Source organism: Syngnathus scovelli, chromosome 8 (genome assembly GCF_024217435.2).
Source record: "Syngnathus scovelli strain Florida chromosome 8, RoL_Ssco_1.2, whole genome shotgun sequence".
NCBI lineage: Eukaryota > Metazoa > Chordata > Actinopteri > Syngnathiformes > Syngnathidae > Syngnathus > Syngnathus scovelli.
This window is the reverse complement of record NC_090854.1, coordinates 5,677,501-5,702,690: the sequence shown is the minus strand read 5'-3', so window position 1 is coordinate 5,702,690 and position 25,190 is coordinate 5,677,501.

Sequence of the window (25,190 nt, the reverse complement as noted above, 5' to 3'; positions counted from 1 at the left end):
AGGAAAGGGTCTGGCAAAATGATCTGACACATTCGTAGGTTTAATAAAATGCAAATAAATTAAAGATCAAACACGTTTTTTTTGAAAAGTACAAATTATGTGTTTGATCTGATCCACAATTGGGGAAGCGCGCTATTCACCCCTCACGGCAAAAGCCATAGCCAATCACCTGTTATCCAATTTACTCCCTGCGTGCTTGTTTTATTTCTTCAGTTTTAAGAAAAGGCTAAGACACCGAAACAAAATTTAGACTTACACAGGTTGGTTGAGTTCAATCACAATTCTTGTTAAGAAAGCTCTGTTTTCAGGAAAAATACAAAACAGCGCTGGGCCTTTCGTGTGACCATGCTCAAGAGCAGAAAGTCTCGATTCAGAAAAGGCAACGTTCAAGGTTCTTTGATCAGCTTACATTCAGTTGCACATGCCAGTGTCGGCCGAGCTTGATGGGTGATGAGTCAAAGCGTGTGGCAAGTTCGCAGGAGAGTTTAATTCCATGGGAGTGGGTGCTGATTATGAGCGATTCGGTGTGTGTGAGGGCTGTTGTTTTCCGTCCCGTCTTTCAGCCGTGGCGATCACCTTTGTTCAGTAGTAATCCAAAGCTGGCGTCTAGCATTAGGCAACATATGACGTCACATCTAGCGTTAATCAAAACATAAGATATAATCAAGTACTGAACATTTTTTGACAACTTTGGCAGTGTCCGTGATTTAGAAAAATATCAGGCATGCATTAAACAGTTCCTTAATTAAGCTATTCAGGCAATATATCAACAAAACATTTGTTATTTCAAAGTGCACAAAAATATATATCAGATCATAAAGTTATAAAAACCTTTGTCATTACCAGCTATCAAACATGTCTAGTTATGTCTTCTTTATTGATTTGGTGTGTAGGTATATTTATATGCTTAATTTTTTTCCTTTATTGATTTAATATGTGAATATACTTGTCTGTTTATGTCAGGGGTCGGGAACCTATGGCTCGCGAGCCAGATATGGCTCTTTTGGTGACTGCGTCTGGCTCGCGGACAAATCTGACATTTGTTTACACAATTGAAGTCATAAATAATTTTGTTATATTATCAAAGTAAAAAATAGACCTACTGAAATCAAAATGTTAAATTTCTTTCAAAATATAAAATATGATCACGTTTGCAAACCATCCCATTTATTTTCTACCGCTGAAATCCACGGTTGCGTCATATCAGCCAATCCCAGCTGCCCTTCGGTGTACAGAAGGGTGACGCCAGGTCGGACAAAAAAAGCGCGATTTCTATTGGGCGATGCCGACGGGGTCATGAGACGTAAAATTCCATCCGCTTTATTTAAAACTTCAGCTAGCTCCCTGGTTTGTGCCAGGCAAGCAAGAAAGATGGAGAAGAGAAAAAAAGACAACGATTACCGAACATTTCAGAGTGAGTGGATCGAAGAATTCGCATTTGTGGAGAGAGGAGGTTCTGCTACGTGCCTCATATGCAATGACAAAATTGCATCCATGAAACGCGCCAATTTCAAGCGCCACTTTGAGACACGACATGCTACATTTGCAACCAAATACCCTGCTGGGGACAGCAGAAAGAAAGCGTGTGAAGAGCTCCAGAGGAAGGTCCAAGCTAGTCAACAGCAACTCCGTGTATGGACCAGACAAGGTGACTTTAATTCAGCTAGTTTTGCTGGCGCATTACCAATTGTGAGAAACGGAAATACATTCACTGATGGCGAGTATTTCAACATGTATGCTTGATGTGGCTAATGAACTTTTTGACGACTTCACGGATCAAGAAAATATACTCAAACGGATAAAAGACATGCCTCTGTCAGCAAGAACCGTTCACGATCAGGCCAATATGACTGACGAGAGCCTCAACGCCTGCATGAAGCTCAACCCCACCGCATATCAACCGGACTACAAAGCCATCAGCATAACGATGCAGCCCCAGAAATATCATTAATGGTGAGTTTTTTTTTTTTTTTTAATCTAGGCTTCAATATAAAAACATTAAAAATAATACATTAGTACACTAAAAAAAACGTTGGTCTTAATTAAAATACACGCATTTAATTGTATTTAGCCTATCGGGTTTTTTTTTAAATAGTAGGTCTCACAGGAAATTATTTTTTAAAAATGGGCATTTATGGCTCTGTCCGCCAAAAAGTTTCCCGATCCCTGGTTTATGTACTTTATTCAATGAGGTATCTGTTTTTGTAGCTAGGCAGGACTTTTTGTATTTCGACCTCATTTCTTCAAATGCCATCTTGTTTTGTTTCGTTTCATTTAATTTTCGTTTCGTTTTCGAATAATTTTGTTTTGTTTCGTTTCAGTTGCTAACATGAATTGGACCGGTGAGCATCGCGCTTTCATTGTGGAAACGTTTACCAAGAACGAATCTGTAACTGCAACACAACGAGCGTTCCGTTTGCGCTTCAGACTTGGTAGACATGATCCTGTACCTGCTCGAAACACGTTCTTGTTATGGATTACTTCAGAGCCATTGGATCAGCATTGAAACGCCAGACCGCCAGCACTCCAGAATATGGGGCAGCGGTAAGACCTAAATAATATTATTCGGAAACGAAAATGAAATGAAACAAAACAAAACAAAATGGCATTCAAAAAAATAAAAATAAAAACTTTTTTGTTTCTTTATGTGCATTTTATTAAACCTACAAATGTGTCCGATCATTTTGCTGGACGCTGTATAAGTGCCAATGTTTAGTTCGCTGGACTGTTCTTTTAGATGAGAGATGCATTGTTGGAACGTCAGTGCAAATGTAAATATTTTAATTATTTTTAGAAATAATATTGTGCATTAATGCAATTGTGAGGTTGGTGGGGGAGGGAGTAATGAGGTGTGTTAGTCATGGCGTCTGCAAGGATTAAAGCAAAAAAGGAATCTTTTGACTGAAAGTTTTTTCAGGCCAACCCATATTGACAGCAGTGAATTATTTTTTTTGCCATACAGTTGCTTCTTGAAAGTTTTCATGTAGAAAGGAGTATAGTGATGTACACGCCTTTAGCCCAATAGACCGAGTTTTCTAATACAGCGAACAAATGCTATGAAGGTTTAAATCTAAACAAAATTAATATCCCAGACCAATTTAAAAGAAGAATGTAACTGAACAGATTTCTATTGCGGTTTGCTCTTATGTAATTTTAATGTTTTCAATTGATTCATTAAAACCATTCTTTTGGCAAGGCTTGAATGCATTGTGATCACACAAATAGTAAACCGTTGACATAACTTTTTATTCAACGTTGTTATTTTTCTGACATTACGTGACAATGAGCTCAACCAGTGGCTGTGACATGAATGTCGAATTGTCCTCCACTATAAAGTCACACACGCACACAGCTTCAGGTTGCACACACGGTCAACCATAGATGTGCATACCTCAGTTGTTGAGGTTTGTACCAGGCATAGAAGATGTGCATTAAAGTGAATGTACGGTAGCTTTATGTCTCTCCTCTGCCTGATTGCGTGTTAGCACCTTCTTGCCATTACTGCTATACTGTATTATTTTTTCATGGCATACCACGCACATACAAACACCTAGCAGTTTCACCTTTTTGAATCACGAATCGCTAGGCTTTTGTCCCTGGTTTCTGTGAGCCATGCCATCACCATTTATTTTCGACAGCTTTGTCGGTGTAGTAGCTGCATGTGGTATGACGGGTGCTTTCACACTCTGATATACAACTCAGGCTTGAATATTATTTTGCCTTGATAGTTGCCCAGGCAAGGGATGGACCTTTCTTTGAATGTCTTTGTCTTGCTTCTTCTCCATCCATCCATCCATCCATCCATCCATCCATCCATCCATCCATCCATCCATCCATCCATCCATCCATCCATCCATCCATCCATCCATCCATCCATCCATCCATCCATCCATCCATCCATCCATCCATCCATCCATCCATCCATCCATCGTCTTCCGCTTATCCGGGGTTGGGTTGCGGGGGCAGCAGCTTTAGGAGGGACTCCCAGACTTTCCTCTCCCCAGCCACTTCATCCAGCTCATCCTGGGGGATCCCAAGGTGTTCCTAGGCCAGCTGAGAGACATAGTCTCTCCAGCGCGCCCTGGGTCGTCCCCGGGGTGCCCGAATACCTCACCAGGGAGGCGTCCAAGAGGCATCCTGATAAGATGCCCGAGCCACCTCATCTGGCTCCTCTCAACGTGAAGGAGTAGTGACTCTACTCCGAGTCTCTCCCGGATGACCAAGCTTCTCACCGTATCTCTAAGGGAGAGCCCGGACATCCTGCGGAGAAAACTCATTTCGGCCGCTTGTATCCTGGATCTCGTTCTTTCGGTCACGACCCATAGCTCGTGACCATAGGTGAGGGTAGGAGCGTAAATCGACCGGTAAATTGAGAGCTTTGCCTTTTGGCTCAGCTCTCTCATCACCACAACGGACCGGTACAGGGTCCGCATTACTGCCGACGCTGCACCGATCCGCCTGTCGATCTTGCGCTCCATCCTCCCCTCACTCGTGAACAAGACTCCAAGATACTTGAACTCCTCCACTTTGGGCAGGATCTCATCCCCGATCCGGAGAGGGCATTTCACCCTTTTCCGATCGAGGACCATGGACTCGGATTTGGAGATGCTGACCCTCATCCCGACTGCTTCACACTCGGCTGCGAACCGTTCCAGCGAGAGCTGGAGATCACGGCCTAAAGAAGCCAACAGCACCACGTCATCTGCAAAAAGCAGAGACGTGATGCTGAGGTCCCCAAACCGGACCCCCTCAACGCCTCGGCTGCGCCTAGAAATTCTGTCCATAAAAATTATGAACAGAATCGGTGACAAAGGGCAGCATTAGCGGAGTCCAACCCTCACTGGGAACGAATCCGACTTACTACCGGAAATGCGGACCAGACTCTGGCATCGGTGATACAGGGACCGAACCGCCCTTATCAGTTGGCTCGGCACCCTGTACTCCCGAAGCACCCTCCACAGAACCTCCCGAGGGACACGGTCGAACGCCTTCTCCAAGTCCACAAAACACATGTGGACTGGTTGGGCGAGCTCCCATGCACCCTCGAGGATCCTGCCGAGGGTGTAGAGCTGGTCCACTGTTCCACGGGCAGGACGAAAGCCACGCTGCTCCTCCTGAATCCGAGGTTCGACCTCCCGGCGGACCCTCCTCTCCAGCACCCCTGAATAGACCTTACCGGGGAGGCTGAGGAGTGCGATTCCCCTGTAATTGGAACACACCCTCCGGTCCCCCTTCTTAAAGAGGGGAACCACCACCCCAGTCTGCCAATCCAGAGGCACTGTCCCCGATGTCCACGCAATGTTGTAGAGGCGTGTCAACCATGACAGCCCCACAACATCCAGAGCAGGTGTGTACCTGCTCGACGCCTCTCACCGTGGGCAACTCCAGAGTGGAAGAGAGTCCAGCCCCTCTCGAGAGGGCTTGTACCGGAACCCAAACTGTGCGTGGAGGCTAGTCCGACTATATCTAGTCAGAATTTTTCTGCCTCGCACACCAGCTCGGGCTCCTTTCCAGCCAGAGAGGTGACATTCCATGTCCCAAGAGCCAGCTTCTGCAGCCGGGGATCAGACTGCCAAGGTCCCTGCCTTTGGCCGCCACCCAGCTCACACTGCACCCGACCCCTTTGGCCCCTCCCACAGGTGGTGAGCCCATGGGAAGGGGGACCCACGTTTCCTTTTCAGGCTGTGCCCGGCCGGGCCCCATGGGCGAAGCCCCGGCCACTAGACGCTCGCCTCGCTCCAGAGGGGGGCCCCGGTGACCTGCGTCCGGGCGAGGGAAAACGAAGTCTATTTATTTTACTCATCATAAGGCGCTTCTGTGAGCCGTGCTTTGTCTGGCCCCTCACCTAGGACCCGTTTGCCATGGGTGACCCTACCAGGGGCATGAAGCCCCCGACAACATGGCTCTTAGGATCATAGGGGCACGCAAACCCCTCCACCACGATAAGGTGACGACTCACGGAGGGGTGCTTCTTCTCCCTCTTTTGTATTTTTCAATGGAACACTCACATAATTCTTTGTGTGTTTTGAATGTCAGTCCCACAACATCATCCAGTCTGCTTTCCACTGGAATTGGCTCGATATTGACCAATGTTGTTCTCAATAGTCTGGTCACCCTGGGACAGATCTACCTGGAGGGTGTATGCTCGGTCTGCATCTGAAGTCATACTCTGTTCTTTTTCTTACTACCACTTTCTGTTCTGCCTCTTGTCTTAGCCCTGGGCATATACTTTTCTTTTTCTTACTTGAACCTTGCCTATTGCTTCACTTCACTTCTTGTCTTCTACATGCGACTTTCCAAGCCTCAACTATCACAGAATCGAGTCACGTTCCATTGTGGAAATCTAAATATTTGCGGAACCAAAAAATATGTATTTTTATTAATTGTACTAAGTTCATTTTGTTTTTCCTTATTTAATCACTTCACTGGTTTCTTTTATATCAAACAAATTGTTTTAGGTTATTCACCTGACATGTTTCGGCGGTTTCTTCCGCCTTCATCAGAGTGTCACAGATGTGATGGTGACGCGTCTTTATCAGCTGATGGATGAAGGCGCGGCTCACCTGTCAGATTTGACAGGTGAGCCACGCCCTCTGCTGTCCATTCACCTCTCCAGAGGTGAGAGGAATTACGGAACGCATCAAAAGAGCCATGAATAAACACAACATAACCACACCTATCAAACCACATACAACACTCCGTCAAATACTGGTCCACCCAAAAGACAAAGTCAACCCGGATAACAAATGCAATTCCATATACGAAATTCCATGCAAATCATGCAATAAATCATACATTGGAGAGACAGGGAGAAACTTCATCACAAGAAAAATAGAACACAAGAAGGAGTGTGAGAAGGAGACGGCAACAAGACAAACAAGAGCAATAAAACTACAAGCAGAACAGGAGCACTACAAGTCAGCCATAACCGATCACTGCAAAAGAGAAAACCACATCATGGACTGGGAGAAGGCCAGAGTCATCCGCACTGAAGAAAATAAACATCAGCGTTGGATCAGGGAGGCTATCGAGATCCGCAAGCGGGGCCCGAGAACCATCAACAGGGATGAGGGAGCCTATATGCTCTCTCAAACCTGGAACAGCATTCTGGAGAGGTGAATGGACAGCAGAGGGCGTGGCTCACCTGTCAAATCTGACAGGTGAGCCGCGCCTTCATCCATCAGCTGATAAAGACGCGTCACCATCACATCTGTGACACTCTGATGAAGGCGGAAGAAACCGCCGAAACATGTCAGGTGAATAACCTAAAACAATTTGTTTGATATAAAAGAAACCAGTGAAGTGATGTATTTTTATTTATTAAAAACAAATATGAAAAGTATCATTCAAAAAATGTATTAAAATATATATGTAAAAGGGCTTTCACTTGTTCCACCTGTTGAGACCCTCAAAGCGTTTCACACTAAAATTAAATATAAATGAATTATTATATTATTATATATAGATATTAAATCGTATTTATATATTTATTTTGTTAATGAATTCCACATTTATTTTGGTATTTATTATTAATTTCTAAAAAAAAACATTTTTAATTATTGTATTTAATTTTACTTTAATTTTGATTTAATTTTACTGCATTTAATTTATTACTTATGACTAATATTTGTAATAATTTTGCTTTGTTTATTTTTGTAATTTGAGAGGAAATGTTATTCAGATGACAAGGTACCTGTGAACTTAATGAAACAGTTAATTATCCTAGATTTAAAAAAATGTCCGCAAAAAATGAAATCTGTGAAGTCGAGGTTGACATGACATGACAAGCCCCCTCCAATCCCCAAACAGTTCCCTTCTTTCTAACTTCTTGTTACACTTATAAATTTAACATTTAAAGTAGAAAATGAAGAATAGCCAGTTGCAGGCTATGAGAGGAGCATGCTCTGCCTCCCTGGCAGCGGACGAGTACGTTGTAATGTCAAAGATTATTTTTATCCTAAATCGGCTTACCTAAACTAGAACACACCCTCCAGACCCCCTTCTTGAAAAGGGGGACCACTATCCTGGTCTGCCAAACCAGAGGCACTGTCTCCGATGTCCACATGATGTTGTAGAGGACTGTCAGCCAGTACAGCCCCCACAACATCCAGAGCCTGTAGGATTTAGTAACTCCAGCTGGCGCTCATTCACCTGGGGCTTTGCCACCGAGAAGCTTTTTAACCTCCTTAAAAAAGAAAACCTCCATCTCACCCGAACTCTATGAAGAACCAGTCTTGAAGCGCCATGTATCTCAAAATGTGTGGCATGTGCATTCTGACTTCACCTATGGAGAAGTGTAAAAACTGATGAATAAATTATAATGTTCTCGCTCGTTGCTTTTTTGCACTCTAGTGTATGCGGTGCATTGAGTTCACACCTTGAACTTAATAAAATGCTGCCATTATTTTCTCAGGTGTGTGATGCATAAAGAAAAGAGAAGCAGGATGATGTTTGTGAACTTTTCTCTGCAGAGGATGTGAAGATAAATGTCATCTCTATTCAACACCTACACCTAAAATCCTTTCCTCTTTGTTAAAGTGCTCTATTAAAAGAATTTTAGTAATGGTCTTTTCCATTTTCTGTCCAGAGCCCACCCGTCTCTGGCACCCATCAAACATCATACCATCCATCCATCACCGCAAAAAGCTTTAATACTAAAGGAAACCAGAGAAAACTGGATAGTGCCGATAAAAATCAAATAAAAAGACCAAAGGGACCCGAAAGGCCACTTTTTTTCTTAAAATCTTTGTATAACAAATACTTAATGTGTTATTAAATTTGAGGTTCATATGCATCCCTTTTGCACAATTAAGAGTCATCAAAGATGCATGTTTTGGATTGTGGCTGGAAGCCAAATCATTTGCAGAAAACCCACGCAGCCATAGTTAGAATTGGCAAAATACACTGGAAGGCTTGAGTCAAGATTCCTGCAGAGTGACACCTGCAGAGTTTCTGTGTTGACGACAGTGGTATGATGTGATATGGATGACCAGTGGAAGGAGCGCAGAGAGCTAGGAGACCTTTACATTGGTGGACTGGTGCAGCAACAATGGTCTAGTCTTAAACAAAAACTAAGGCGCTCGTTTTGAACAATTTGAGTACCAGTCCCACGATACCATCATGGGGGAGGACACTAATGTGGTGAAACAGAACAAGTAGCTACTTGAAAGTACACTAAAACACGTGCGTGAAGCTGGCCCCCCCACCCACGCAAAATTTAAGGAAAATAGTCTGATTCGTTTGTGCTTCGTTTGTGCCGGTTTGTGCAGCAAAAATCATTGTTTGTGCTGCTATGGTTTTTTAGTTATGAACGATTATTTTATAGGTCATCCAGAGTTCACCCAGCCCCCCCTTTCCCCCCAAATGGACCCAAAATGGTACCGTCCGTTTGTGCTTCGTTTGTGCAGCAAAAAATTTCATTTGTGCTGCTTTCGTTTGAGATATTACACATTTATTTTTTAGCGATGACGTCATCGAGCCCCCCCCCTTTTCCTCCAAATGGACCCAAATTGGTACCGTTCGTTTGTGCTTCGTTTGTGTTGGTTTGTGCAGCAAAAATTTTTGTTCGTGCTGCTTCCGTTTCGGAGATATTGGGCATTTAATTTCTAGCGATGACGTCACCGTGAACTTGCCCCCCCCCCCTTTTTCTCCAAATGGACCCAAAATGGTACCGTTGGTTTGTGCTTCGTTTGTGCTCGTTTGTGCAGCAAAAAGTTTCGTTCGTGCTGCTTCCGTTTCGGATATATTAGGCATTTAATTTCTAGCGATGACGTCACCGTGAACTTGGCCCCCCCTTTTCCTCCAAATGGACCCAAAATGGTACCGTTCGTTTGTGCTTCGTTTGTGCTCATTTGTGCAGCAAAAAGTTTCGTTTGTGCTGCTTCCGTTTCGGAGATATTAGGCATTTAATTTCTAGCGATGACGTCACCGTGAACTTGGCCCCCCCCTTTTTCTCCAAATGGACCCAAAATGGTACCGTTCGTTTGTGCTTCGTTTGTGCTCGTTTGTGCAGCAAAAAGTTTCCTTTGTGCTGCTTCCGTTTCGGAGATATTAGGCATTTAATTTCTAGCGATGACGTCACCGTGAACTTGACCCCCCCTTTTTCTCCAAATGGACCCAAAATGGTACCATTCGTTTGTGCTTCGTTTGTGCTCGTTTGTGCAGCAAAACGTTTCGTTTGTGCTGCTTCCGTTTCGGAGATATTACACATTTATTTAATAGCGATGACGTCACGTAGCCCCGCCCCCCTATTTACTTCCAAATGGACCCAAAATAAAATAGTGCCGTTCGTTTGGGCTTCGTTTGTGCTGGTTTGTGCTGCAAAAAGTTTCGTTTGTGCTGCTACGGTTTTGCAGATAATACACATTTAATTTATAGTGATGACGTCACCATATTTCGTCGCGAATTTCAAGCTCCTGGACTGGAATGCTCCTGATGTAGGACGAATACAAGGTAAATATGTTCTTCGTCTTTTTTTCTTCTTTTTATCTTGCAGAAAACTTTCACTGCGGGAAATGGCTTTTGGTACGAGGATATTTCTGTACTTATTTTTTTATTGTGCTTATTGATTAATTCCCTTATCATTACACCTATATGATCATTATTTTCAATTAAATCTGACGTGTAAAAGGTTCACTGCAACCTAAATACCTGGTGAGTCTGTTTGTTCCAAAACATTAATTAATGCAACAATTAATACATGTATGTGAAGTTGATGACAGCCAGAAAAAGAAACTTGAAAATGTGGTTAAATAACTTTCTTTGTCAAAGGGAACATCATCAACATTTTTTTACAACAATTCAAACAATGTATCACTGCAATGTGTAGAACACAGCATGTGGGAAGATTTTAGTATTTACTGATGCTGCTTTCACTCCACTTCCCAGGTCATTATAGATCTCCCAGGCATATGCAGTCCTCCAGCAGTATGCCACATAATGGCCAAGAGAATCCTGGGTCAGTCCTGGTTCAAAGCCAATGACAGCTCTTAAAGTAAATGTCTTCTCTTTTAGCTCCAGACTGGAGGGAAATTCAAGCAAGGCAACTTCCTTGCAACTGCTACCAAGGTCAGTGTCAATCCACACAAACTCTCCCAGATTGTAGCTGTGAGTGACATTACCTGAACACAGAGCCTTGCCTGTACTGTCGTCCTGTGTTTCGAATGAAGACGGACACTGGGAAGGGTTTTCTATTGGCCTGAGGCAGAGAGAGTCAGGAAGACTGAGTCCCTCTTCAGCAGCAGTCTGAAGATAAGCCATGCCACAGGTCTGCAGGACAGCAATGTTTACATAAACAAATGAAACTTGCCTTGTTACTTGTTGGCTTAAACTGCAGTACTGTGAGGAGCATTGTTTTATCAAATGAACACTTGGGATATTCCTCATTGCGCTCTCAATTACAGTGGAGATGTGGCATTGTGCATCAATTTGGAGAGCACCAGAGGTCAGGAGGACAGGTTTGAATATTTCCCCCAGCAGTTCTGCCCTCTGTGAGTATACCTGTTGGTTCACACCCTGTGTTGTGATGGTTTTCACCAGGTGGAGGAATTGGTTCCCATGTTCATAGTTCAGAACAGTCTTTTCAAATGAAAAACTTTCACAGAAAGAACAGCATAAGCATTGCAAGACAGAATCAAATGCACAGGTATTGAGCACAAACAATTTTGATGTGCGAAGTTTAACAGGCTGTTGATGGTTCCCGTTTTTCAACAATGGTATCTTGACTTTTTTCCAGCCCACTCGTGTATCAATATGCAGCCATTCAGGACAAGGAGAAAGATATGACGTGATCTTTCTTTTCTTCGGTGGGACCGCTAAACCTCTCCAGTTTTCAACTGCACTGTCAGTAGATTCATCTGGCTCCGCTTCAGGATGAGATTTTTTTTCCCTTTTGTTTACTACTTCAGTTTGAGAAGTACTGCAGACGTTGTCAGGCTCTTTGACAGTCGTGGCATCACACTCATCCTTTTCACTTTTTTTGTTTTGCAAAGCAAATCCGCATGTTTCCTTCAATGAAGGAAAGATGACGAGCAACAAACCGGTCCACACGAATGGGTAGGCTTTCATGCTTGAAAAGGCCTTTTTTTTATGTTTTTGAACTCTGCTTCAACAGCCGCGGAACTTGCAGTGATGCTGGTGCTTTTGAAGAGAGGGACCATTATTGCTGTCCAGAGTGGCAAGTAACTTCCAAGTCTTGTTATTTGGGGAATAATCTCAGGGAGGAAGTGGATGTTGTCTCTATCCCCATCTGCCATGGCAAGTGACCTGCTCTCCTCACATATTTCTGTCACCCACTGTCGGACATTAGTCTGGATGTGTTGGTTTAATGCATCACCTGGTTCTTGTCCCTCATCTTCCTCATCTGAAATGGGGACAAATTCCACCGCGATTTGCGCTCTCAAGTATTTCTTGCACTTTTCTGATGGGATAGGGACTCCAGAACTGTCATTACCCTCTGTCTCACTCAGTGCCACAATGGTGATAGCACGGAGAAGTTCTTTTGCATGTTGCAAACATTGTGACTTAAGAAGCTGTGCTATTGACCTGACAAAGAAATCCTTAACACGAGGTCTTTTGTTTTTCAGGCAGTCCCATCGGCAGATCATCTTAATACAGTGTGCTACATCTACCGTGACAAAACATGGGGGTAGATGTCCAGGCTGATTCCCACGTGAAATGTTAAAGCACTCATTGATGTAGCTCTTCAAATCAGGATGAGGGTAAAAGCTTTGACTAGAGCTCCAAGAATCGCCAGAGAAAAGTCACTTACGGCTTCTTTAGGAACAGATGCACCTGCATGGATCCATTCCTTCAGCCACTGTGTGATAGCATTAATATCATGCTTCTCTGACAACATCTGCACAACTGGGACACTGGAGCTGGTATGCCCTGTCATAACACCCTGATACAGGAAGATATGGCCGGACATGCCATTCGGCCTCATCAGTTTTTTAACTATTGAGCCCGTTGCATCAACACATAATATTGGGTGAGATTTCTTTAAGCTCTTGTACATATGCATTTGTGTTTGACTCCAATAGTGACAGAAAAACTTGTCAAGTCCAATGTCTTTGATGCTGTCACTGTGAGGTGCACTGTATTTCAACATCTGCAATGATAAAATTGGATTTTTGTCACCTAATGGCAAATCATTTTTCTCTTGCTTTGCCTTGCGCAGGGTGGCCAAATTTGGCAGGTGGCTTGGCTCAGGGTCTTCGAAGGTCATCAGTTTATTTGCCTGTGATGCTCGCCATACATGTGGTTCCATCCTGCCCTCACAAAGTTCCTTGGCTATCTGGACACGCAACTGTCCAGATAGAAACCGTTTTGAGCTACCAGTGTGTAGAGAGTCATCACTGTTCTTAATGAAACAGTTCAATATTATTTGACTGTTCATTTCTGGCTCTTTGCCACAGTTAATGTTGAGAAGGCCATGACACTCCTTGCAGTATCCTCTGATTTCGATATAATTATTTGAGACCAATGGATAGACCTTGGCTCTTTTAAAAACAAATGTGCAAGGAATTTGGACTGTTTTCCAGATTTGTTCATTTATGATGTGGGTCCAGGTGCCAGGCTTCAAAATTCTATATTCTCTTTTTTGGGTTCGACGGTTCTTATCTTTATATTCAGCCTTTTCCGGAATGAATTCCATCCACTTGTCAAAAGGAATATGAAGCTGAGATGACCGTTCAGGGTCTGATTCCGAGCTTGCTTCACTGCTAGTTTCAGGATCAGTTTCATCATGACTGAATCCCAGAGCTGACCAGATATTGTGTCTGTTTGTTTTAACAAAGGTGTACAGAGCCTTTGCAGACATCTTCCTTTCCGACTGGTCACTCAGATCTCTCCACACAGTAGCACTTGGAGTGGCTACGTTACCATTTTCAAGTATGGCCTCTTTTGATGAGCAGAGAACTGCAACAATTAAATCATTGTCTACTGATGGTTGTTTGGGCATCTAGTTGAAGGACAAATAAATATAATCAGGATTCATTGCTTGAATAATTAAAATTACACGTGTGTTCATTATAATTGCTATGCATGAACGGAAAAATGATGCAAAGGGAAAAATATTTTGACAGCAGAATGTATCAAGCATGCTTTCTTTAGAAATTTAGTTTTCTTGGTCTGTGCAAATTACATACGTCTAACAAGACAATGTTAGCGAACTAGCTATTCAGACTACCTGAGGTGTTTTTAATTCTATATTGTATGAGCTCTTTTTCGAACTTTTTTTTTAACACATTTTACTTACATTGGTCAATGGTTGGTCACTTCCCAGAAAAAGTCGCTTTCTGTCACTCACTGTTATTAAATCTTCGGAGATAGTTGTGTATTTGTCGCTCGAAAAAATTGCGCGTCTTTGTTTTTCGCCACCCTGTTGCGATATGTCTTACCGGCCTGCAGAGGTCACTTTGCATGGTAATTAGTTGGATAATACATGTGTAAGAATTGAAGAGTTATGATGTCAAGTGAAAATTTGTTAGAATAAAATACATGACACGGGGTTAATGAAGATGTTTGATTATAATCATGCAAACAAATTTGTTTTGCGGCACAATCAATTGGTACCATTTTGGGTTCATTTGGAGGTTACGTCATCGCTAGAAATTAAATGCCTAATATATCCGAAACGGAAGCAACACGAACGAAACTTTTTGCTGCACAAACCAGCACAAACGAAGCACAAACGAAAGGTACCAATTTGGGTCCATTTGGAGGAAAAGGGGGGGCTGGATGACGTCATCGCTAAAAAATAAATGTGTAATATCTCCGAAACGAAAGCAGCACAAACGAAAATTTTTGCTGCACAAACCAGCACAAACGAAGCACAATCGGACGGTACCATTTTGGGTCCATTTGGGGGGAACGGGGGGCTGGGTGAACTCTGGATGACCTATAAAATAATCGTTCATAACTAAAAAACCATAGCAGCACAAACGATGATTTTTGCTGCACAAACCGGCACAAACGAAGCACAAACGAATCAGACTATTTTCCTTAAATTTTGCGAGGTTGGGGGGGCCAAGTTCACGCAAGTCACTAAAACAATGGACTGAACAAAACACGGACTGGAAGTGTAGTTACATGCATGCAGGTTCATCATACATTATATTTACCCCCAAGACTTTCATTAAACACGCGTTTTTCCAAAAATGTAACTGTTTCGAATAGGGGAAAAAAATCAATTTAAATTATTTCAGTTTACAGTTACTCAAATAATGCTATTCAAATACATAAATGCTGTTTGGTGTTTTTGCTTACTCTGGCCAGAGAAGCAAGCAAGCTATTTTTTTTCATTTTTTTTTTAAGCATTCTCATTGTTTCAATACTTTTTAACCATATAAACACAATGCATGTTAACTGTTAGAGATTTGCTCACTCCAACTTATTTTGCAAGAACCACACGGGAGACAAGTAAGTCCTTTTGGACACCTGCAGGTGGAGAGTCCATTCGTCGCTGTGCGTGCAGCGATGATCGAATGGAGGTCTGAACTCTCCTTCCTGCAAGAGGATATTTATTAAGAGAAACAGAGTGGGGGTTGAGAGTTGACAGGTTTGGTGAACCCCCGGCCTCTGGTAAGATCAGAGCAGGGGGTGGTTTACGATGTTGTGGGAAACAGAACAACTTTGATTGCTTCCTCTGCAGCTGGTCAATCAAGCAGAGGAAGCAACCACTTTATTTTACTGCGTTGTGAGAGCAAGACAAGATTGGTTAATCATTATAGTCTACATTCCAACATAATCCTATGATAAAGATAACCTGGAAAACCCTACCATCAACAATATGCTTAATACAGCATGTGACATGCTTCAAAGCATTGTGGCAAACATGAAATTATTTTTGCTATTGTGATTTTACATGTACACACCCATTGTTATGTATGGCAAGGAGTGTAAACTGTTATTTTCACTCACTTATCGCAGTCAGTGGTGCAAAGGACAGTGTGACTGATTTACCTTGTCATTATTTCTGTTACAGTTAACTAGAGTTGTGCCGGGGAAGCAAAAAGGATTGGAATTCAGAAGTTATAAAAATAAAAGCAAATGACTTGACTCGGAAAGAATAAATGAATTGAAGAGGAAACCTACATTTTTCAACATTGATTACACAATTAAATTTGTCTACTTGAACACACAATGACCACAATGTATTTTACATTATGTTTATAATTTAGGTCTTGGGATAAATTAAAAAAAAATCATCCAAATACTGTATTAATGAATGATATTACATATGTTCCCAAACATCCTTGGTCGCAATAGTTTTTTAGGAGGCTGATTTCATAAACACAGACCATAAGTTCTCACTCACTGTATTGTACATCACAGTCAATGACCACCACTGTCAAGGCCAAAGGAAAGGTCATATCAGTCATTTTTCCCTATGTCCACAAATAGTGTACATGCATAAAGATATTGCGTAAGCATCACAGTGTGCGGAAAGAAATTTGGCTTTTCCCCCAATCACATTTTTTGATAGTGTACAGGCATAAAAATATTGAGTAAGCATCACAGTATGTGGAGAAAAAAAAAAAAATTCCATCCATCTTCCGCTTATCCGGGGTCAGGTCGCGAGGGCAGCAGCTTTAGGAGGGACTTTCCTCTCCCCAGCCACTTCGTCCAGCTCATCCCGGGGGATCCCAAGACGTTCTCGGCCAGCTGAGAAGAGACATAGCATGTCTCCCCCCAAAACTAATGTTTTAATTTATACAATCATTCTGCTCACAAAGAAAATCAATAATAGATCAACATTTAGGTTACTGTGACACATGGATGTTGGCTTGACATATAAATTGACAACAATGAGACAACAATTGGACGGTGACTTGCCTTCAATTTCCTCTTTCCCAGGAGAAGACTTTGGTCTACCCTGGAACACAACTAATTTTGCATTCTCTCGTAAATTCCATAGAAAAGTACAACTAGCACTGAGTCATGGAAAGACTTATACACCTAATTCACCCACAATAAGGACAACAAAATAAAAAACACAAATTTTCTGATTGAGTTCTTGTGTTATCGCCACAAATTGTCTAATTCACTTTGGATGCTTGCAGAAAAGGTAATAACTGACCTGGAAGACCACCATTCATCTTCCAGCAGACGATAAACAACTTAAGGTCTATTAGAATGTTCAGACAGCTTTTTGGCAACATCACAGACCTTTATAGCTGGTAAAAATGTCATGAGAACATCCTGGAAAGCCAGGCCAAAATAGATTACGCTGGCAGGCATGACTGTATGCCTGTAGTAAATTGGGATTTGTTGAAAAGTGTCTTTTCCCTACAGAAAGCAAAAACTTGATTGTAGATGAGGTGCAAATTACAGTCAAAGGTAATAACAGGGTGCTACGATGGTATATATCACAAAAGAAGAAAAGTGCCTCGGCAGGCATAATAAAAGAGCAGTGTGCGCGTGCGTCTATGTGCTTGTGTGCACGAGTGTGTGTGCATGGAAGGGTAGTGGTGGGGTTGCCTGGATGTAGTATTTTGTTGTTAACTCAATGGTTTCAATTGTGATATCCTACTCTCATCTTTTGTCTCATCTGTCTCTCCTTGTTGTCCATACAGCTCTGACACACACACGCGCGCGCGCGCACACGCACGCGCGCACACGCACACACACACACACGCGCGCGCGCGCACACTCACACTATATGCACTGAATGTCCCGGAATCAGACATTGTTGTTCTAGGCCAAAGAATAACTTGTGCCTTCCTGAGCCCCTTTGGAATGCTGTTTTATACCCTTGTTTTCTCTTTCCTCCAAAATATTTTCACACCAGCCAGGAACCAGTTACAGCAGATTTAGAATTGTTGTGTGAGAAGTGTTAAAAATTTCAGCTCTCACACAGCACAAGAGAAAATACACGATATGCCCAAGCACTGTCCAGATATATCCAAATATATCCTTCTATTCAGAAGTTGAGCTCTTCACACATGGAATAGCAAGTCACTGTACAGATGTGGGTGATTTTACGCAACTGAAAAGCTGGCAGATTTAGTGGTTTAGGAGCAGATATACAGAATGGGTCAGAAGTTGAGGGAGACAGTAACCACCACGTCCACCTGTTGTGATTTTGCAGTGACCACATAGGGGACAGGTGATTTTACACAACTTATCAAGCATTTTGTGTTTTTTCCCTGACACATTATTTTGGTATTTCTCCATTGGCTTTGTGTCACCTGAACACTCTGGCTTTCGTGGACAACAAAAGATAATTTTGTGCCCAACTGTTTTTAAGGCAAGGCATGTTTATTTGTATGCCTAAATTTGTACATAAAGCAATTCAAAGTGGTGAATGGAAAATAAACATTAAAATCATTAAGAATAAAGAAAAAATCTTAAAATCAACATTAAAGCATGTAACAAACCAGAGATCGGATGCAGCGTGGTCGGAGGGCCAGGCGACGACCTGGTCGGGGATGGGCGATCGGTCAGGGCCGGTGTATCAGCAGACAGATAGACAGGACGACCAAATGCAGCACACTGCTTATTCATGGCTGAGGGGGATCGGGCTCGGCGTGATAAAAGAGCGAGGCGAAGACGTGGTCGGTGGTCGGGCGTTTGGTCGGTCGGGGTTGGCGGCGTTCAGGCTGATCGGTGAATGGGTGATTGGTCAGGGCAGGTGACGTTTGGGCTTGATCGGTGGACGGGCGATTGGTCAGAGCAGGCGGCGGTCGGGCGTAGTCTGTCAGTGTATGGAACAAGGTCGGCAACTAGGAATCAGAACAACAAGCAAGGTATGAGGTGCAAGCATGAACGGGTGACATTCGGGGACAAACTGACAAGGAAGTGACTGGTGTGTGGGTGTTTAAATAGGAGCTGGCTGACGAGCAGAAACAGGTGCAGGTGATTGAGTAGATGAGTGGGCGTGGCTGTGACTAATAGAGTGTGGTGGAATGTTACCGGCTGGGTGACATGGAGCACAGCACATGACAGTGTTAAGACATACAGTAGTCTGGGACGGGCGGTTGGTCGGGCTGGCGGCGTTCAGGCATCAGTCGGTCAGTTGAGACGGAACGAGATCGGCAACTGGTCAGGAAAGGCAAGGTGTAAAGATTCTTCACCGTAATATCATTCAAACCGTGATAGTCTATGCAAGGATGGAGCGTGCCGCCCTTCCCCACAATGAAGATTTCGGTTCCGGCCGGTGAGGAGGAGGGACGGATTATCCCGGGTTCTTGAAATAGTCCTCCATTGCTTGCCTCTCGGGGACTGACAGGGAGTACAGGCGACCCTTAGGTGGAGTGGCGCCTGGCAGAATATCTATTGCGCGGTTATAGTTTTGCGACAGGTTAAATGAACGAACGAATGAACGAACTAACGAAAGAATGAACGAATGAATGAATAAATAAATAAAGCTTTGTGGAAAAGGCTGAAGTCATTGAAAGCTTTTTATGTCTTCATTTTCGGTGCGTTAGAAGGAACGGCGTTACAAACGCTGTTATAGATTTCCAGTAACGGATAATCTACTCAATTAGTTCGTCAATTGCTTTAACGCTATAACGTCAATTGCTATAACGCCGTTACTAACAGTGAAATTCGACACGTTACTTAAGCTGCTTGGGACACGTCGACGCGCAACACAAAACGCTCATTCTGCCTCTGCAACTTTTGACTCGCTACGCCTCACGTCAGCCAATCAGCTTCAAGAAATCTGTCATGTGACAATGACGGTACAAAAACAAAATAATGATCATCGTCGTCGTCCATGGTCATCTCTAGCTGTACAATACTTTGTACTTATACCGGGATAAAACAAAACAAGGAAAGGCTTCAGGTATGTATGGTCCTTTTTCCTTCATTCATTTTTCAGCTGTTTGACTGTGAAGACGCAACATTGTTTACATTACCATATAGGGAATTCTCGACCTCTCTATGATGTAACTTCTTTCTCTCATCAGAGGAGTTTTGCCGTAAAAAAATGAAAAGTGTGCAGTGTGCGCGTCCCGTCGATTGTCTGTAAGTTGCGTGACTATTTATTATTTATTTAATGTTTATTTTACATTGTTCAGTTAAATTCAAGATTCAAGAGTTTTTATTCATCATGTTTGAGCGTGCCAAACAAGGAATTTGACTTCGGTCCATCACAGCCTCTGTTCAACATTTAGGTGACTAACAACACTCAGGACATGTGAAAAATGACAAATATTCTCAAACATCCTCTGATCTTAAACTCCCAGGAGGGCAAGGAAAAACTCAAAACTCCAGCTAGGGGAAATGAGAAACCTTGAGAAGAGACCACAGATGGGAGGGTCCCTCTTCCAGGATGACGAGGCTGCAATGGATGCAGAGAGGACACATAGTACAAAGTGTAGACAACATATGTCAGAGTTACGGCCCGCGGGCCAAATCCGGCCCGCGAATTGATTATCTATGGCCCCCTGGATGATATTGAATTACTATTAGAACCGGCCCGCAGGCCACAGCCGCCCGCTGGTGTTTTGCACGCACCAACACTACATTTCCCACAATGCAACGGTAGCCCGCGATGTCCCTGCAGCTCGCACAAGCGGCTTCATTATTCATCAGTAGTCAGAGCAGAGTTCAACTTTCTGATACCCTCCTCCTCAAAAATGGCTAAACGTAAGGTGGACGCTAAGAACAGGGATTTTCAGGCCAGGTGGGAGGCAGAGTACATGTTTACGGAGGTAAGAGGCAAACCTGTGTCTCTTCTGTGTGGAGAAAATGTGGCTGTAATGAAAGAATTTAATTTCAGAAGGCACTATCAAACGTCTAAGAAACACACAGACAAAGACAAGAAAATGGAATATGAACAAAAGCTACAGAAGGTGGAAGAATTAAAACGAGGCCTTAAGTCCAGACAGGCTATGTTCACGTATGCTAAATCGCAAAGCGACGCTGCTGCCAAGGCTAGCTTTATTGTGGCAAAAGAGATCGCAAAATCAGCCCGGCCCTTTGCAGAAGGAGAGTTGATCAAAAACGGGTTTTGAGCCTCAGAGCCTAACCCCGAACATTGATGAACTTGTACAAAAGATGAGACACCTCTAAGTATCAGGCTCAGCCTCAGACAAGTGAGCATCACAGAACAGTAACGTATTTTCCGTTTTTTAATTCGGTTACATTTTTACATTTGTTTCTACAAGACGTGGTTTTTCTTTGAAGAAAGTATTGTTTTGTCTGTGTGCCGTAAATTTTTGAATTTTATTTATTTATATTTATTTTTCAGTTGAATGGACCAAGGGAAAATTGCAGATAAGAGCCATGAGAAAGAATACAACTGATTTGATTAATTTTTTATTTTACGATTTGAAAGCAATGATCGGTAGATCATAGAGCAGCACAATAATAAACTTTCAGTTTATAATGCATGCACTTTTATTTATGCATTTATCTTGATATTAAGAAACACATTTTGTTTTTAAAACAATTTAATTTTTTGCTGTTTGGCTGTTGAAAATATTTTCCCTTGAAGTTACTGACAGAGCCATAACAAAATATTGCCATATTCATTTAATCATTAAATAATGTACACTGTGTTAGGTCTTAGTTCAATAGGCTAACAATCATTCCGATATATTTTAATAAACATTGAACCAGCCCGGCCCTCGGCTTGTAGCAAATTTGTTTTTTTGGCCCTCGGTGTGTTTGACTTTGACATCCCTGGTGTAGACAATTCAAAAAAAGTGTGGAGAGCAGGATGTTTTTGCACAGCAATGACTCTGAGACTCTCAGAGTGGTGTGAGTTCATCAGAGCAACAGGCTGGGGAAAAAAGCAACAGGCTGGGGAAAAAAGCTATCTCTGTGTCTGCTGGTTTTGGCGTACAGAGCTCTATAACGCCGTCCGGAGGGGAGTAGTTCAAACAGACTGCAACCTGAAGTATTGGTCTATGCCAGGGGTGGGCAAACTTTTTGACTTGCGGGCCGAATTGGGTTCTAAATTTTGACCGGGGGGCCGAACCAGGAGCAGATGGATGTAGTGTTTGTGTGAAGTAATATAAACAACCTGTAAAGGTCATTGCATGAAAGGTTTTGGCCTTTAGTAGGTAGTAAAGCATGGATATTCAAAAAACGTTTTTTGAAAACAAATGCATTTATTAACAGCATTAAAAAAAAAAAAAACATCCCTAAAAAACTGCTATCAGTGATTCTCATAAAATACAACACTGTTATTATGAATAACAGTCTCCATCACTTCAGTGCCTGCAGGTCAGATTAATGAGAGATGTGTGTTTATCTTATGAGATCACATCAAACGGCAAACATTCTGACCAAATATATCATCTTAAAGAATCGGTGAAAGCATACATCCAAATAAAGTAATCAAAACGGCAACACGGTGAGGGGTATCTGAAAATCAGAGCAGAGTTTTAACTCACAAACACCTGGTAACAGAGGTGAGGAAACGGGAAACACTTCCTTAAAGTAAGCCTTAAGAACTTTACAGGTTAAGATTAGTCACAAACAGGTGGTGCATCAATGTCCTTGAGCATCCTGCATTGTTTGAAAATGAGAACGGTCGCTAGTTTCAATCCCTGCTATTTGTACAGATCATATTCAAAATGCATTTTTTTTTACAACAAACTTGAAAGCCTCCCCTTCATTTTCAGTGGGAACAGTGTTGTTGGTCTCCCTTTTTTTGCTAGTGTGTCATAGTCTGGAGTAAAATTTGTTGCGGCAATTCTTAGGAGAGATCCGAGGTGTTGGTCCGTTTACCTAGATCTGTGACGGGTTGATGTTCATGTGGCTGAACGTCACGTCGCGTACGTCGAGCCAAATTGGCCACTCTTTTTAAACACTCGGCACTCAGTGTCCACCTTGCTTTTCCTTGGGTGACTCATTTTAATGGAAGGATTCCAGGGGAAGGATTGTGGGTGGCTTTAGCGTAAAGCTGTATCCGAAAACTCGGCGCGCAAGAATGCTGTCGTCACAGCCCACGCTCTAAATTCGTCACAAATACAAATAGAGCGCGAGTGCGCCATTTCCGTACTACTGAGTACGTACACGCACTTGTGAGTGTGCACCGAGCTTTCTGACACGGCTTCCGGTAGTAAATGCGCAGGCAGGTGGTTCCCCATCTACTGGGGAAACGCAGTCATTGCAGGCAAAATGACCGAAAAAAAAAAAGTTTAATAATGCAATTTATTTAGGTTTGGTGGGCTGGATTAAACGGTCCCGTGGGCTGGATGTGGTTTGTCCATACCTGGTCTATGCTGTTCTATTCTATGTAGCTGTCTTCACACTGAAAAATCTAAATTATTTTACATCATTGAACTGTATTCACAGTGATAATCTGAATTCTTTTACATCATTGAACAAAAACGTTCAATGATGTAAAACCCTGGTTACTAATTGTATTTATGAAGGAGTAATTCAATTACTTTTTTGGAAATGTACTGTAAGTACCGTATTTTTCGGACTATAAGTCACGTTTTTTTTCATAGTTTGGGTGGTGGGGCGACTTATACTGAGGAGCGACTTATAGGTGAATTTTTTCGTAAATTTTCAAAATTAAAAATAAATAAATAAGTGAAACCGCGATAAACGAACCGCGATGTAGCAAGGGATTACTGTAATTTGAATTTCAAGTGACGTCAGCAGCGCGGCGCGGCAGTTGTTTACATAAGGGACAAAAATTTCATCACGGGATGACGAAGATGACGAAGGGCCCCACGTACTACCGGCATCATTAGCGGCTTTGTTTGTAAGTGACATGGAGGACGAAGAGTTTGACGGATTTAATGATTTGGAGTGACACAGAAGGTTTGAAAACCTATTGTGGCTTTTACGCACGCCCGGTCCTACTCTACGGAGCTCTCTTTCACCTCCGTGGATGGAAGTCGGGGGCCGGCGCTCGGCCGGGTGGCTGTCTGGGGACGGTGGATGGGGCTTGGACGTGGCTTTATGCACGCCCGGTCCTACTCTACGGAGCTCTCTTCCACCTCCATGGCTGGAAGTGCCACCTCCGGGGATGGAAGTCCACGCCAACACACGCCTGGAAGTCTACGCCGGTGCTTGGGGCCGTGTGGCGGTGAACTATTTATGTTATAGTTATTTGATATATTTTATTTCGTGTAGCAACTTGAATATGTTTTTATCATTACAGTTCAGTAGTTGTTGGCTCGTTGAACTCTTGTTTTGTTACATAAAGAGCCGTTTACCAAACCCACGTCTTTCCTTGTACTTTGTTAACGCTACAATATAGTTATATACTAGATCTGGGGAATAACGACGAGGCTGACGTCAAGGCGCACGCGCGTTGTTGACAAAGGACGAGGAATTTGATCGATGGATTTAATGATTTGGAGTGACACGGATGGTTTGATAATATTGCTTATATAATAGTTATTTGATATATAATTTATATATCGTTATATGGGCCTGTGGAATATTTTGAAGTGCAAGCGCTGTCAGCGGCGCGCACCCATTGTTGACATAAAGGACGATCGATGGATTTAATGAATTGCAGTGACACAGATGGTTTTATAAACGTGTTATTCATGTAATAGGTTTTTGAATCACTCTGAATGTTACGTCAGGCCCGTTCTCAGCTCTTCGTTTGTGTTTATGTATGTCACGTTATTATACCTATCGTTTAGCCTGTTGTTGCTCGTTCATGTCTGTTTTTGGTGTTGGAGTTTGTCGAATAAATTTCCCCCAACATGCGACATACTCCGGAGCGACTTACATATGTTTTTTTTCACGTTATTGTGCATTTTATGGCTAATGCGACCTATATTCCGGAGCGACTTTTAGTCCGAAAAATACGGTAATTACATTTTGGAAGGAATTTGCCCAACAGGCGGCATTGTGTCGTACTGGTTAGCACGTCCGCCTCACAGTTCAGAGGGTGCGGGTTCGATTCCACCGTCAGCCCTCCCTGTGTGGAGTTTGCATGTTTTCCCTGTGCCTGCATGTTTTTTTTCCGAGCACTTCGATTTCCTCCCACGTCCCCAAAACATGCTTGGTAGGCTGATTGAGCACTCAAAATTGCCTGTAGGTGCGAGTGTGAATGGTTTTTCGTCTCTGTGTACCCTGCGATTGGGTGTTAAGCAGTTCAGCGTGTCCCCCGCCGACTGCCCGATGACTGCTGGAATAGGCTCCAGCACGCCCGCGACACCAGTGGGGACAAGCGGTACAGAAAATGGATGTATGGATTTGCTGAACACTGGTTACTTTCGCCATGTTTTGCCACGTCTAAAGACGGCAGGCAGCGCAAC